Raw genomic sequence first — 5,498 nt, forward strand, 5'->3', positions numbered from 1 at the left:
TTAAGAAAGCTTCTCTCAACCCTGCTCAAGTCGAAACTACCGCCCTGTCTCACTACTGCCTTTCCTATCCAAAGGCATTGAACGAAAGCAGTCTCCAAACAGGTCTCTGACTTCCTTTCACAGAACAACCTTCTGGATCCAAATCAGTCTGGGTTCAAAAGCGGCCACTCTACAGCTTGGGCTCTGCTGTCTGTAACAGAAGCCTTAAAGAAGCCAGGGCGACCGCCGGTCATCAGTACTCATTCTGCTTGACTTATCGGTTGCCTTTGACACGGTTAATCACCGTATCCTTCTCTCTATACTCGCTGACATCGAATCTCCGGTTCTGCTCTCTCCTGGTTTGAATCCTACCTCACAGGACGCTCGTTTAACGTGATCATGGCTTGGTCAGCTATCCCAAGACCTCACCATCTCACCACAGGGGTCCCCAGGGCTCAGTGCTGGGCCCCCTCCTCTTTGCTATCTACACCACCTCCTTGGGACAGATTATCCGCTTAAGCGCGGCTTCTCATACCACTGCTATGCAGACGACACACAGCTCTATCTGTCCTTTCCACCTGACGACCCCTGGTTTCAGCACGGATCTCAGATTGCCTTTCAGACATAGCTACATGGATGAAGGCACACCACCTCCAGCTGAACCTCTCAAAGACTGAACTGCTAGTCATCCCAGCTAAACCTACCATACACCACGACATCAACATCAAATTTGACTCCCTGTCTGTTTCACTGACCAGGACTGCAAGAAATCTAGGAGTTGTTCTCGACAACCAACTAAACTTCTCAGATCATGCCTCAGTCAGCCGGTCATGCCGTTTCGCACTCTACAACATAATGGAAAATCAGGACTTACTTGACTCAAGATGCTACCCAACTTCTGGTTCAGGCAATAGTCATCTCACGACTCGACTACTGCAATGCCCTCCTGACAGGTCTCCCAGCCTGCGCAGTGAAACCACTTCAGATGATCCAGAACGCAGGGCGGCCCTGGTCTACAACCAACCCAAAAGGGCACATGTTACCCCGCTGCTCATCCAGCTACACTGGCTACCTATGGCGGCCCGCATCAAATTCAAGTCTCTAACGCTTGCCTACAAAGTAGTCTCGGTTCTGCTCCCACCTACTTGAATGCCCTCATACAGACTTACACTACCTCCAGACCGCTCGCGTTCCTCTGACTAACGGCGCCTAGCTCTACCACCCGGGTACGCTCAAGCCAATCCAAACTTTTCTCATCTGTTGTTCCTCGTTGGTGGAACACACTGCCAGTTCCTACAAGGGCAGGGACATCCTTTTCCACTTTCAAAAAACTCCTGAAGACCCAGCTCTTTAGAGAACATCTACTCTCATAGCAACACTTACAACAAGTCTTACTGATCCTAGCACTCACCAGCCGCTTTAAACTGACAAGTAACTGCTAAAACAGCACTCACCCACGACTTATTCTTACTGTACTCTAATGTTTTTTTTAAACTGTCCTAAAATTGTGAGAATTGTTCTAAAACTTACTGTTTACCATGTTGTTAGTCGCTTTGGTTAAAAAGCGTCAGCCAAATGTAATGTAATGTAATGTAATGTAATGTAATCTAACACCACTGCAGTCTTTATTCCATGTAAAGATACACCTATTTCCCCAATCAGGTTTGTTATTATGCATTCATTCTGTAGCATATGTTTCTAAAGGCTAAATAAGTCATCTAGCCTAGAAATCTAGACGCACCCTAGCGGCGGCAAATTCGTTTGCTCAGCCTGTACGTCTAGTATCAAACCATAGGGATTTCTATTGGCTGACGCCGTGGGCGCCATCCAATCACAGCTTCTATTTTGTTAGAGAGTCTTAAGGCGGGCTTAACAGGATAACGACAGTCCTGCGACGGTGAACAACAAGGAATGTGGCTATGGCTTAACGAAGAGTGGTTGTTTGAATCGGCGCTAAGGCCAACTTTGGAGGAGTTGGACTTGTGCTTTTCTTTGAAAGTTGAGCAACACAATGCACTTAAGTCATTACTTTTGAAGAAGGATGTATTTGCGTTTTTTCCGACTGGATACGGATATGGTCGTAGCGCTGGCCTATTGCATGCCTAGGCAGTTTGAAAGACAATTCTCTGCCCGCCCCTTGGATTAAGCGAGGTGAATGGTTCGATTCCAGACTATACATTTCAATGATATAGGATGGCCCGCCAGGCTAAGTCATCTATCTATTAAAATAAAATTAATAAATTAAAAAATAAAACATTCTGTTTGCAAAGTGTAGCGTATAAGAATCCCTTTGTTTTCTGCAGAGCTCTTTAAGATTGTACACCTGCATGTCCGTTATACACACTGGATTTAAATAATCAAACGATATGTGGACAGTGGTGAATAATCAAACGATATGTGGACAGTGGTGAATAATCAGGACGATATGTGGACAGTGGTGAATAACCAGGACAATATGTGGACAGTTGTGAATAATCAAACGATATGTGGACAGTGGTGAATAACCAGGATGATATGTGGACAGTGGTGAATAATCAAACGATATGTGGACAGTGGTGAATAATCAAACGACAGTGGTGAATAATCAAACAATATGTGGACAGTGGTGAATAATCAGGACAATATGTGGACAGTGGTGAATAACCAGGATGATATGTGGACAGTGGTGAATAATCAAACGATATGTGGACAGTGGTGAATAATCAAACGACAGTGGTGAATAATCAAACAATATGTGGACAGTGGTGAATAATCAGGACAATATGTGGACAGTGGTAAATAATCAAATTATGTGGACAGTGGTGAATAATCAAACAATATGTGGACAGTGGTGAAGAATCAAACGATATGTGGACAGTGGTGAATAATCAAACGATGTGGACAGTGGTGAATAATCAAACCATATGTGGACAGTGGTGAATAATCAAACAATATGTGAACAGTGGTGAATAATCAAACAATATGTGAACAGTGGTGAATAATCAAACGATATGTAGACAGTGGTGAATAATCAAACAACAGTGGTGAATAATCAAACGATATGTGGACAGTGGTGAATAATCAGGACGATATGTGGACAGTGGTGAATAATCAGGACAATATGTGGACAGTGGTGAATAATCAAACGATATGTGGACAGTGGTGAATAATCAGGACGATATGTGGACAGTGGTGACCTCCCTCACCAGTTAATACCTTTGGATGTTTGGTTTGGAGGACAGCCTTTTCTAATAAGCACCATGAGTAGCATTTCCACTTGACACTTGAGGCGACATTGTCTCAGAAGGCATGAGTAATTCCAGCCACTCAGAAGTGTGGAGCCTGGATTGTGGAAGTGTCCTTGAGCAAGGCACTGAACTGCTCTTGATTTTCAGGTTGGTGCTTTACATGGCAGCCACCGCCATGTGAATGGGTAAACTGTCAGGCCTAAGCTGTACCTGTACTGCTCTGTTAATTTCCCATTCTGCTTTATGGAGTCCAGTGAGGCCCAGTTGGACAACAAAGTGCTTGGATATTTTCCTTAGGCATTAGACATCCCCTTGTTTAGTCTTCTTTTCTCTGTTAGGCTCTCTCACAACCTGGGTCTTGGACTTCTAGATTTCTATATCCAGGAGAAGCATATATTTATCCAGCCCCGGCTTTGGAAATAACGATGTCCACAGACAAGGTAGAGTATGTTCCATGATTTTATGAAAGTATGATGTGTTGCGACATCAGAAGCAAGTCAAATTTGAAGTTTCTTATGTCTCATTCCATCGAACTCAGATCCGCTACCCGATCTGGCAAACTTGTAGGCTATAGTGCGGTTTTAGCCGATAGAGGGTCGCAAAGCGAATGCAGAAGTGACGTTCACCCTGTTACCTGTTGATGAACCACTGAAACGATTATTTTAAGGTCTTTGGTGTTGCTTTAACATACCTGTTGCAGCTTTTATGTTATGCATAATCATTATTGAGATATAATGCTCAAGGCAAGATGCTGAACTCTTACTCCACCTAGTGGCCTACTTTAAGACCTGTTTAAAACAAACAGCAACATATGCAAAGCTTATGCATACATAAGTTACTATAACTAAAGAAGGGGATTAAACATATAGTGTTTTCAGTGCAGAAGGAAGTATACCAAAAGTTGACTCATGATAACAAGCTAACAAAAGTGGTGGGTCTATTGAGTGTAAAACATTTCCCACAGTTTCTTTCTAAATAGTCATAAAACATACACATCTCCTTAAAGATACAAAAAAAACAAGCATCATGAATCATGAAATTAGCTTTTTATTATAAAAAAAGTATAACAATAAAACCAATTAAAAAGCAGACTTTTTCCTCTGTACAACACACTATTACACAGGGGGCACAGACATAAATATAACCCTAATAAACGACAGTGCCTAGCAAACCTTTGGTTTGGTTTATCAATTGGTTCTGTTGTTCTCAAACAAAACACACAATACACAAAAAACTCTATAAAATAACTTTACAATGCTTGGATGTCATATACAGTTGGACTTCTTAAAAGTCAAAAAGCCAGAGGGACAAAAGTGTTTTGATGCATCTGATGTTTAAACTCTGGATTGGAGTGGTTTAGAAAACCACAGGCCTTCAGAGGCCACGTCCACAGGGAATATAACATATGGAGCGATTGGGGGAAAAAAGAAAGTTAAAACACAATAAACAGGTTTTAATGATCTGAGAAGAGGAATTAGAGCACTGTCCCCTATCCTCCCACCCATCCCAACCCCACAATAGGCATGGAAAGAGGCATGTATATATAGATATATATGAAGAGTTTGGCTCCAAAACGCTATATCTCCATTTTTAAAAACATTAAAAAGTCATGTTATTTAATTGTGTATTTCAGGTAATATCAATTAAATTGCAGTTGTGTTGTTTTGATTGAGTTTTGATTACAGTTCAACTGGAATTACTTGGAAAATGAAATGTAAAAAAAAATATTAATGAAAATTCATTCAAATGGAGGATATAGCGTTTTGGAACCAAACTCTATATATATATATATATATATATATATATATATATATATATATATATATATCATCAATACATCAGTCAGTCAATCACCATGATTGACACAATGGATGAGATCAGTTCCAGCACCTAGTTTAAGCCCCTTAGTTTGAAATAAAGGAAAAACAAAAACAGTCCCAACAGACCGAGCCCCCAACTCACAGCTTATGAAAATGTGTCATAAAGAGGCAGGAATGAGCTACTGGCATGAAAAACAAACAGACAAACAAACAAACATAAACATTGAAATAAAATCATTCAGTTACCATAGCACTAGTAATAGTTCTATCCTGTTCCTGCCGTCATGGTCTTCTCCGTCCTCTCTGACATCGTCACTAACAGCACCACATGCATCTATTTCTAGTTTGGCAGGAAGTTGTCCAATTGTGCAGGTCAGGAACCACTCAGATAACAGCCGGTTCTAGAATGGATAGTCTGCCAAATCTGGGCCAGATGCAGGCCAGATGTGAGAGATCTAAAGAAGAACATCTA

The 5,498-nt window shown here is 41.4% G+C and overlaps 1 protein-coding gene across 1 annotated transcript in view; it reads right to left on the reverse strand.

Moving 5' to 3' along the window:
• Positions 1 to 5,003: 5,003 nt before the first annotated feature.
• nfkb1 (nuclear factor of kappa light polypeptide gene enhancer in B-cells 1) overlaps positions 5,004 to 5,498 on the reverse strand; it is a 35,833-nt gene continuing 35,338 nt past the window's right edge. Inside the window, exon 24 of the mRNA XM_048230614.1 lies at positions 5,004 to 5,498. This exon is cut by the window's right edge and continues 1,079 nt beyond it. The gene's annotated coding sequence lies outside the window, so the exon portion shown is untranslated.

Source organism: Alosa alosa, chromosome 21 (assembly GCF_017589495.1).
Source record: "Alosa alosa isolate M-15738 ecotype Scorff River chromosome 21, AALO_Geno_1.1, whole genome shotgun sequence".
NCBI lineage: Eukaryota > Metazoa > Chordata > Actinopteri > Clupeiformes > Clupeidae > Alosa > Alosa alosa.